A 10,976-nucleotide genomic window follows, 5' to 3' on the forward strand; every position below is an offset into this window, starting at 1 on the left:
CATTTGGTCAGAATTTGTGAATACTGGATAAAGTCTGTCTTGATTGGGGTGAAAGGGGAATTGATCTTAAAATGACAAATTTACATGAACATTTTGTCTAGTTGGTCTTTGATTTCCAGATCCTGTCAATTAATATCACAGTTTACCACCTAAGGATCCTATAGGTGTTGGATAGTTGTGAAGCAGAACCAGCCCAACTTCACCTAATTGTATCTCATTTCTCCTCTACTCCCCTTAATGACTATTGCTATCCCAGGAATTGCTGGATTCCTGTAGAACTAACCACTAATTAAGATCTTGTGCTTTGCATAAATAATGGAAAAATAGGGGCAGAGGCAACATTATAATTTTAATTAGAGTTCCCATTCCCATTTCGACTTGTCAGTCCATGGACTCCTCTTGCATTGTAAGTGGAGGCCATAGAAGAAGAAGAAAACCCTTAACTCCGAGTGGAGTCATTGGCATGCCGTCATGACGGTGTTTTTTTAGCAGGCTTTCTTGTTTTTACAAGGCCAAGTTGCTAGCTCGATGCTCAACCCAACACAGATGGAAAGTGTGCAAGGGACCCGGCTAGATTCAAACTCAGGAGCCTTCAATCCGAAGTCCAGCACTGATGCCACTGTGCCACCAGCTGGCTAAGTGGAGGCCATAGCAGCCATTTAATTGCAAGTATTGGACAAATAAACTTTTCTCAGACTTCCAGCCCGGAACAGGTATCGATTATAACTGACATGGCAATGACAAACTCTGCCATCTTCATCAGGGATGATGTCTGGGCATGTCTAGTCCGGTGGTGTATATACCCAAGTCGTCCGTCCATCCTGATTGGTTAGTCCTCATCCAATCAGGTTTCCGCTCTCCTTCCTTGTTTACAATCGAATCACAGTTCTTACTCAGAACGAGACCTTGGTTTTTGTTAAAATTCTTTTCTTCAACTTTTATTTCAATGGCTTCCTTCACAAGGTGATCCCAAAAGACATTGGCATGGAACAGTATTTTTGTGCCATTGAGGTCAATCCTATGGCCATTGCAAATGCCATGTCCTGCTACCGCCGATTTCTCTGGGTAACCCAAACAGACATGTCTCCTGTGCTCCTTGATGCGGGTTTCCATTATGTGTCCCACCTGGCCGACATGCGCTGCTCCATATTCACAGGGAATCCTGTAAACCACAGCCATTCTGAGCCCCAGCTCAGCTTTGACCCACATAAGCTGTGATTTGAGTTTCCTTACAGGGTTGTGCATGGTCTTAATTCAGTATTTCTTCAGAATCCTGGCGATCCTTCCAGAAACCGTGGAAATATAGGGAAGACAGATGATAGTGACAGGTTCCTCCTCACAGTTAGTTTTCCTGGTTTTTCCATCAGCCCTTTTAAAGGCTAATTGATTTCCTTCACCTTGTAGCCATTTTGTAGGAACGCCAAGCATAATCGTCTTATTTCCTCATGGAGACTCTCCGGGTCCAAAATAGTTTTTGCATTGTTAATCAAAGTAGAAAGAACCATTCTACATAGGGAGGCGTGATGGTGGGTCTCTGATAGATGCCATCATCAATTTAGGATGGAGATGGAGAAGAATGATTGCCTCCCATTCCTGGACATTCTAATATGATGGAAACCGGACATGGCTTCTATCGGAAACCCGCACAGTGGCACCTGAACGCTGACTGTTGCTGATCAGCTGAATGCTGAATGCTGTCTAGGTTTTGCTACGTGTGGGTATGGATTGTGTACGAGTTGTAGGATGGGCTGGAACTAATCTTTTGCACAGCAGCATTTAGCTTTTTTAGGCCAGTGGTTCCCGTCATTCCCAAGCACAGCAGCCCTGAGAGTCACAGCACACCATGAGTTCTGACTGATCAGCAGGCAGCAAAACTGACACCCTGCCTTTTGACCAGCCCAACAGCCTTCTGATGTTTCAAGGTCTTTTGTACTAATTTATCTCATATACAATATTAAATATTTTTGGGGAAAAATTTTCAAAAATAATAAGAAGTTCACTTGAAAACACATTAAAGTTCAAGAAAATAATTGCATTAATTGTAGTTGAGTGACATAATACACCTATCCTTCCTATTACTCTCAATCACCTCAGTCAAATCTTCATACAGGATTACCTCAGTTCATTGCTAACTCCAAAGAAAACAGCAGAAAGAGCTGGAGATAAGTGCCAAACAACCTATTTTGCAGGAACTCGCCAAGGCTTCCTTGACAGCAACAGCAATCTCTAGCATCCGGAAGAAGAGCATCTCACACGCCAGGTTTCCCAGCATCCTAATATTGTATACTGCTGTACTTCAGTATCACTGCGTCTAAACCCTGGAACTCCCATCCCAGCAGCAATGTTGTGGTGTCACTTCCAGACCGGAGTCAGTGATGCCTCCCCACACCTCCCCCCCCCCCAAGTATTTGCTCAGCAGTAGACAAGTTGTATTGTGGTTGACTGCAGATTTCTGCTGCATTTATGGACTCAGGGTCTGGGCCATATTTATTTTTTGTGTGGTTGTCGTTTACTGGTATCCGATATGTGCTTGCTATCTTGTACACCCTATCCTCATTATATGCGGGGGATACGTTCCTCGCAGTCGCCGCATAATGTGAATAATTGTTTAAATGGAGAAAATAGGGATGCATTCCAGACGGCTTCCTAAGTACGTTTTATCTGTAATTTATTCACATCTTCACACCAATACGACACAAAAGCAGTACCACAAGGCACATTCGTATTTTAAAGTAAAGTAAAGTAAAGTCAATTTAAAGTAATATTCAATGTAATAAATCATAGAAGGTTAACATACTAGTGTGTACAGTACTCACCAACAGTGGCAGGTGTGTTCGCTCCAGGAGATGAGTGGTTGTTGTGGTGTCGGGCAGCTTTACATGGATAAGGCACATGGATGGTTGTGGGTTGTCAGGATCATATCAAGCACAGCAAAGGGTGAAGGAAGACTCACAAATTCTTAGAACCGCCGGCACCGGTTTGAAGAAAGTGGTGAGGGTTGTTTGCTTGGCAGCATTTTGTTGTTCAGTATAAATTTGCTTGTAGGGAAGAAGGGTTGAAAGGCAGAGAATGACTGAAATGCTGACTCCGTTCTAAACTTGGGTCCATGTCCACCGCCATTTGTGCCAAGTGTTCCAACTTCCACCATTCCCTCAGCGTTGGTAAACTCCTGGGATTTTCAAAATCCTCTGTTGCTTGCAGCATCTGAGAGATAGTTCACCACAAAAGAATACGCCTTGAATGTGGATCACACCTTGGTCAAGTGGCTGAATCAGCGATGTTGTTTTAGGCAGCAGGAAATGCACTCTTACGTTAGGATGAATGCTGTCCAAATGTTTAGGATGGGCTGGAGCATTGTCAAGCAACAAAAGAATTTTAAAGGCAAGATTCTGTTCCCAGCAGCAGCATCCCAGTGCTGTGTTATCTTCATCTGATGCCACACTGTTTATAACTCCCAACTTTTTTCAAATATTAAAGTGGTTCTCTGCCGCTCGGCTGATGGCCCAGGACATGACATGGGACGCTTAGGAGGCATAGTTAAATATTTCAAGCACAAAATCAGTGCACTGTAGGGAAAACCAACAAAAGTTTAAGAGCGCAAGATCGCACATCCACACCTTGCCAAAACCTGTGCGAGACTGGCAGGAGTGAGACTGTGAGGAATGCGCACGTGACTTGTATTGCTCCTCGCATAACTATGTGTTTTGGACGCATATAAGGAGACACTGGTAGAAATAGGTTCCTCGCATAACTGCGAGCCCGCATAGTCTGAAGGCGCATATAACGAGAATAGGACCAGGCAAGGACCTGGCCTCAAGCCACATCGTCACCTGTTTAGAGCCCCCAGGAGAGAGGCATCAGAGCCAGTGCGCTCTACCAGGGGCAGTGTGGAGCAGGGTCCAGGCTGGAGATGGTGCTGCCCCTAGTGTTTGCTTGGCAGAAGACAAGCTGTATTGAGATCAACCATAGATTTCTCCAGCATTCATGCCTTGAGTCTGGACTTCTGTTTTGTGAGGCTGTATCTTACTGATATCGTCATGTGCTTGCAAAGTCTGCTTTGTGCTGTGGGACTGTTTGCCCCGGAGTATTGTTGTCTCATTTGACTGTGTTCATGGATACTCATGTATGGTTGAATGATAATTAAACTTGAATTGAATTGAATACTGCAGAGCCTTCATTAGAAGGACTATAATCCTAGAAGTGTTGACCCATGCCAGCACCATACTTACAGACCCAACTAGAACGGAATAATTGAAAGGTTTACCACTCCTTTTACTACAGGATAGTCAGCACTACCACCATCTAATTAAGGGGTTCACAACCTATTTTATGCCATGGACCCTTACCATTAACCAAGCAGTCCGTGCCCGCCAGTTTAGGAAGCACTGATCTAACTGTTCCTGTCATATCTCACTCTTCTTCCATCATTGCCTTCCATAGCAGTTTCACAGTGATCTGATATTCTACTCTAATATATTGCAAGGATGTTGGAGCACTGACCTACAACAGTGGTAATACCTCTATGGTGCCACACCCCTGACTGCTTGCTATTACAGACACAGTGCTGTTCCAGTCACTAGTTGACTAGCTGTCCTTTAGTTTGATATGGGTTTTCTTACATGAATTTTGCAACCCAGAATTTATCGCCTGTCGTTAACAGCTCTTGAACTTGAATGGCCTGCTGGCTAATCAGAGAACACATAACAACACAGTTGGGTTTGGAATTATGTCAAGGTCAGATTAGGTAAGTGTGAGAAATGTGTCCCCACTCCTCGCAAAGGACCCGAGTGCCCTTGATGCTCCCTGCTCAGACAGTTTTCCCAGTGGGAAGCTAACTGATCCTACCTTGTCTGCGAGCCACTGCTTTGTCTAGAAGACGTAATGTCAGGATAAAGTCTTTCAACACTCCAGCCCTTGTTAAATTTAGTGACTAAAGAATTGCAGAACTCACAAACATCAATATGCAACAAATAATGTTTCTGCAACTAGAAGGGGCTTGTCCCTGCAAGGTTGAGGGTTATTAGTTGAAGAGTTGTCAGTAGGTCAGGATTTGCCTGCTGTGTGTACTGCCTGCAGTTACTAGCTCTACATGTGCTAACCCCAGTTGTTGGAACTAAACTACAAATATATGTCAACACTAGAGATTGTGCAGATGCTGGAAATCTTAGGTATTGCACACAAAATGCAAGGGGATCTCAGCAGGTCGGGCAGCATCGATGGAGGGGAATAAACAGCCAAAGCTTTGGGCATAGAACCCTCATTATGACTGCAAAGGAAGGGAGTTGAAGCCAGAATGAGAAGGCCGGGAGAAGGTGAAAGTGCTCAAGCTGGAAGGTGATAGGTGAGACCAGGTGAGAGGGAAGGGAGATGAAGTAAGAATCTGGAAGGTGATAGGTGGAAGAGGTAAAGGGCTGAAGAAGAATAAATCTGATAGGAAGAGAGTGGACCATGGGAGGAAGGGAACCAGAGGGAGCTGATGGCCAGATGAGGAGAAGAAAAGGGGAGAGAGGGTGTCAGAAACACACTGAGTCTCAGCAATTTGCAGAATGGTAAACTTTATTTTTCGAGTCTGCAGAGTCGGACCCAACCAGCTCCTGCTATCCTGCTAGATTGAGTGCCGAATTACACTTTGCACAGTTTTTTTATACCCTACTTGTTTACGACTTTGTGAGTTGCACCCATGTGAGGTGCAGACATTCTTCCTTAATCTCATTACAAAATTACAAATGTGATTACCCTTTGGCCCACTTATCAGCCTCAGCGCATTAACACCGTTATTGTTCAACCGTTAAGCATGTCTTCCCGTTACCCGTATCGCTTCTTTAATCAGCAAGCTATTGTTTCATCCTGATTTTGCAAATTGGTTTATACGTTGCCCTACAAGTTGCTTTGCACGTTCTTTCTGTGTCAGCACATTCTAAATGGACTCCTTAAGTACCGTCTTTAATTTAATCATTTCTCTCAATCCACCCTTTTTCTTTTTAGAATGTGCTATCAGTTGGGCTTTTGCCACGGGTTTACATAGGCTTCTTCCTCTAGCTCTATTTCCCTTTGTAGGAGTACCTGAACAGGATCAGCTGGGGCCCCTGGTTGCATGACTTGTCTTGCCACCCGAGCTACTAGCTCCCACAAGCAGGGGATCAGACATGGTAGCAGAAGGAGGACCATCAATCCCCCTCCTATAACCCCTAAAGCGGTTCGCCACCAGCCTCCTTTCAACCATCCGTCCAGCCAGTCCCAATACCCCAGCGGCTTCCAGGTCTGTACCGGCACGTGGGCCAGTTTCCTTATTTTATCTGATATTTTTTGAACCACCTTTCCGTTGTCATCTATCTTTAAGCAGCAGTTGGTTAGATTAAACTTTCCACATACTCCTCCTTTTTGTTGTAGTCATAACATTTCTCGTTTACATGCGAGTGTGATACAAAGGACCCTGGAAAAACCATCATGCCCACCCTTACCGTCGTCCTGCACTTATCACATCCCCCTTCAGCGCTTCTCAACAATAGCAGTATATACATTACAGTCCCAAAGTTCATTCTGTCCGTCTTTTGAGCTTTAGCACCATCGGGTCTTCTCCCTGGACGCAAGTCCATTCTGCACCTTCTTCGGGCTTTACGGGTCCCTTGATTCTCACGGCGTGGGTCCACCCTTTTTCTTTTGTCCTTACTGCGGCTTCGGTGGTCAGTAGCACCTGGAATGGGCCTTCCTACTGCGGCTGTAACTTCTCTGGCTTCCAAGTCTTAATCAGGACCCAGTCACCGGGCTGAGTTCGGTGGAGTGCGAAGTCCAGAGGTGGGGTTTGTGCGAGTAACCCCTTCCTGCGCAATTCTGCAAAAAGAACGAGACAGTGCCTGTAAATAGTCCCTTACAAAGACATCTCCCCCTTGCAGGGAAGGATAGCCCTCCACCTTGTTCCAATATGGAAGGCCAAACAACATTTCATAAGGGGATACTCCTATATCTTTTCGAGGAGCCGTGCGGATTCTTAGTAGGGCCAGGGGTAGACACTTGGTCCAGGGTAGCTTGGTTTCCATCATTAGTTTTGTCAATTGCGTCTTCAAAGTACTGTTCATCCTCTCAACTCTTCCTGAGCTCTGAGGATGCCAGGGGGTGTGCAGCTTCCACTGGATTCCTAAGGCGTCACAGATTAGCTGGTGTGTTTTTGAGGCAAAGTGTGTTCCCCTATCTGAATCAATAGACCCCATTATTCCATATCTCGGGACTATATTTTCTAATAGGATCCGTGCCACTGTAGGGGCGTCTGCTTTAGTGGTTGGGAATGCTTCCACCCACCGAGTGAAGTGATCCACAATTACTAACAGGTACTTCCATCTCTGAACTTGTGGTAGTTCCGTAAAGTCTATTTGGATCCGATGGAACGGTCGGACGGCTAGTGTTTGTCCCCCCTTATGGGTGGCACGCATCATTTTCTTGTTTACCTTTTGGCAGGTGTAACAGCTCCACACCTCCTGTTGAGCTAGTGTGAATATCCCTTTACAAACATAGTCCCTTAGGATAGTGTCGCACATAGCTTGCACTCCCCAATGGCTTTGTTGGTGTAGTTGTTGCAGTATATGACGAGTTACTTCCTTATTCAGTACTTGCCGTCCGTCGGGGGTCTTCCACTCGCCTTCTGATGTTTGTCGGGCTCCCAGCTGGCTCATAGCGTCTATTTCTACTTGGGTGAAGACTGGTAGTTTGTTAAGCCCTTCCCTTATTGGTATCAGGGTTAGAAGTCGGACCGTTTTTTCCATTGCTGCCCGTTTGGCTTCTTCATCTGCGAGCCGGTTTCCTATTGCTTCCGGGGCTGTTCCTCGTTGATGTCCTGGAACGTGAACCACTGCAATTTCTTGAGGAAATGTTAGGGCTTCCAGAGTCATGCTTATCATTTGTTCGTGAGCTAATTCCCTTCCCCTGGCTGTTATCAACCCCCGTTCTTTCCAAATCTTTCCGAAGGTGTGTACCACTCCATAGGCATACTTAGAATCGGTGTATATAGTGCCTATTTTGTTTCTTAACAGTTGCAGTCCCCTCTGCAAGGCATATAGTTCACAAGACTGGGCTGACCAATTACCCGGGAGCCGGCCGGACTCCACCGTCTCCCTAGTCCTCCCGTTTATAATAGCATATCCACTGTGTCGTACCCCATTGATGCATCTGGAGGAGCCGTCGATATATAGTTCCTCGCCTTCAATTAGGGGAACTTCTTGTAGATCTTCCCTACTTTTTGTCTGAAGGTCTGTTAGCTCCACGCAGTTATGCTCGGTTTCCTCCCCTGTTGATTCCCCGTATAAGAACTGTGCCGGGTTACAACTATTGTTCTTTTCAAAGCTTAAATCATCCCCGACCATCAGAATGGTTTCATATTTCAGTATGCGAGAGTCCGTCAACCACCGCTGAGCTTTTTGGGCTAAGAGGGTGCTAACGGAGTGCGGGGTATACACCGTCATTCTTCCCCCAAAGGTTAATTTCCGTGCTTCTTCTACTAGTACGGCTGCTGCCGCTACAGCTTGTATGCACGTCGGCCATCCCCGGGATACCGGGTCTAACATTTTTGATAAAAAGGCCACAGGTTGCCGCTTTCCTCCTTTTTCTTGGGTTAGTACTCCTAACGCAGTTCCTTCATTGTTTGTTGCATACAGCTGAAAGGGCTTTTCCAGTGCTGGCAGTGCTAATACCGGGGCCCGAATTAGTTGCCCTTTTATTTTCCTGAACTTCTGTTCTTCTTCTTCGGTCCAGCTGATTATTCCCCGGTCTTCCTTTGCCAATTTGTCGTACATAAACTTCACCAGGGAGGTATAATTCTCTATCCAAATCCGGCAATAGCCCACTAAGCCCAGAAATTGTCTTATTTCCTTCTTTGTCCTGGGAAGCGGTATTTTAGTTATTCCCGCTATTCTTTCTGGGGTTATTTGGCGGTGCCCTTTACTGACTCTGTGTCCGAGATATGTTATTTCCTTCTCGGCAAATTGCAGTTTCTTCTTGGACACCCGCAATCCTTTTTCTCCTAGGTAATTCAGGAGTCTTATAGTATCGTCTCGCACTACCTCCTCTGCTGGTCCCGATAGTAGTAGGTCATCGACATACTGTAATAGTTGGTTCTTTTCGGTACAATGGAATCCAGCCAATACTTGCTCCAGTACCTGTTCGAATAGGTTTGGGGACTCCGTGAACCCTTGGGGCAAGACTGTCCACCGGAGTTGCTTCTTCCGCCCAGTGAAGGGATTTTCCCATTCAAATGCGAACATATCTCGGCTACCTTCCTCCAACGGGCAACTCCAAAAGGCATCTTTTAGATCTATCACACTGAACTCATTCGGCTGTTCCCTTCCCCAAATTGATATTGCAGCTTGTCGTATCATTTGCCTCTCTTGTGCAGAAAATAGCGTTCCCATAATCGCATGCATTTCTTCCCAAGTGTAAACATTAGGTCCTAAGAATTGATCCAACTGTTCTGCCAGTCCCATTGGATCTTCTAATAAAGTTTTCATATCTTTCTTAAATCCTCGTACTTCGGTACTTGTCAGAGGGACGTTTACAAATCCTGTTCCTCCCCGTTCTCCTCCCATTGGAACCTCTGGAAGGGGACACAGCTGTACCTCTTCCTTTTTTAATTCGTCTTTCTTTTTCTTATCTGCTCCTGTCACACTCCTTGTTTCGATCCTTGCTTTTGCTTTTTCCCTAACATCCCTCTCTTCCCTCTCCGGGTCTATTTCTTCTGTTTTTTCACTTTCTTCACGTCCTCCCTCTGCTCCCGCAAGGGGCGCAGAAGGCTGGACATAGGGAGGGGGTAAATGATCGAGTGGGTCCCACTTCCGCTCCCCTTTAATGCCCAATTTAAAACTCTTTGTTGTTACTCCTGGCCAGGGAGCCCAACAAAAAGCATAGGCAATTTCTTCCGGTTTTACATTTGGTTTTGAATTAACGTAAATGTTTAAGGCTTGTCGTACCCAATCCTCCTCAGACCCAAGCCGCGGCCACCAGACCGCAGGTTTTTCTATCGGCTGTTTCGACCAAATTAAACAGTACTGTATCATTTTTTTCTTTTGTTTCCCTTTTAGTCTTCCACATCCCCAATTCTCAAACATTCTACCGAGGGGGCTATCAGGAGGAACCCCCGGGTATGGTCCCGGTCTTTCCGTTTCCTCTTTCTTTTTAGAGCCACCCCCTCCCATCTTATTCCGCTCTTACTTAATCCCGCACCCTTCTACTGCAACAGTAGGCACTTTACCCGGTGCGTCCCAAGGACTTTTATCAGGAGGACCCCCGGGTAGCTATCCCGGTCTTCTCCATCCTTACTTATTCCCGCACCCTTCTACTATAATAGTAGGCACTTACCCGGTGCGTCCTGGGGACTTCCAGTACCAGGTACTGTCCCCTTCTCCCCGTTTACCGCTCTGCGCTGTCCGGATATCACTCGCTCAAGCCGTGCCGGAGCGACGAGCAAGGAGTCAGGGACCGCCAAACTCGGCGGGGTGCACCGTCTCCGATGTCCTTCCTCGTGTCCACCGCGGCCGGAGTGTGGATCCCGGACGAGCCCCCACGTTGTCAGAAACACACTGAGTCTCAGCAATTTGCAGAACGGTAAACTTTATTTTTCGAGTCTGCAGAGTCGGACCCAACCAGCTCCTGCTAGATTGAGTGCCGAATTACACTTTGCACAGTTTTTTTATACCCTACTTGTTTATGACTTTGTGAGTTGCACCCATGTGAGGTGCAGACATTCTTCCTTAATCTCATTACAAAATTACAAATGTGATTACCCTTTGGCCCACTTATCAGCCTCAGCGCATTAACACCGTTATTGTTCAACCGTTAAGCATGTCTTCCCGTTACCCGTATCGCTTCTTTAATCAGCAAGCTATTGTTTCATCCTGATTTTGCAAATTGGTTTATACGTTGCCCTGCAAGTTGCTTTGCACGTTCTTTCTGTGTCAGCACATTCTAAATGGACTCCTTAAGTACCGTCTTTA

The sequence above is a fragment of the Hypanus sabinus genome, chromosome 6 (assembly GCF_030144855.1).
Source record: "Hypanus sabinus isolate sHypSab1 chromosome 6, sHypSab1.hap1, whole genome shotgun sequence".
NCBI classification, from domain to species: Eukaryota; Metazoa; Chordata; class Chondrichthyes; order Myliobatiformes; family Dasyatidae; genus Hypanus; species Hypanus sabinus.